The sequence below is a fragment of the Petaurus breviceps genome, unplaced genomic scaffold (genome assembly GCF_028583685.1).
Source record: "Petaurus breviceps papuanus isolate PSGF00001 unplaced genomic scaffold, PetGlider_PUasm1.0 190, whole genome shotgun sequence".
NCBI lineage: Eukaryota > Metazoa > Chordata > Mammalia > Diprotodontia > Petauridae > Petaurus > Petaurus breviceps.
This window is the reverse complement of record NW_027185810.1, coordinates 1,835,388-1,835,775: the sequence shown is the minus strand read 5'-3', so window position 1 is coordinate 1,835,775 and position 388 is coordinate 1,835,388.

Sequence of the window (388 nt, the reverse complement as noted above, 5' to 3'; positions counted from 1 at the left end):
CTCTCTCTCTCTCTCTCTCTCCCCTCCTTCTTTCTCCCCTTCTCCCCAATTCTTTTCAGAAGAGCTTCCTGACCTAGAGCCATCACATTTAATTAGCATAAATGTTGCATCCAGGAACTAGGAAGTAAAACTGCCCCGACTTGGCATCCTTATCACACTTGTACATTAGCATAGGTAGTGCTTTTAGCTCTGAAGAATTTCTTCATGACCTCAGGTAAAACAGCAGAGAAGAGAGCCACGTTTTGGCATAAGACACAGTAACTGGCACTGGCTCCATGGGAGATTTATGATTCCAGCATGAAAATTCCCTTACATGAACTACCAAGGTGTGTGTGTGTGTGTGTGTGTGTGTGTGTGTGTGTGTGTGTGTGTGTGTGTGTGTGTGTGT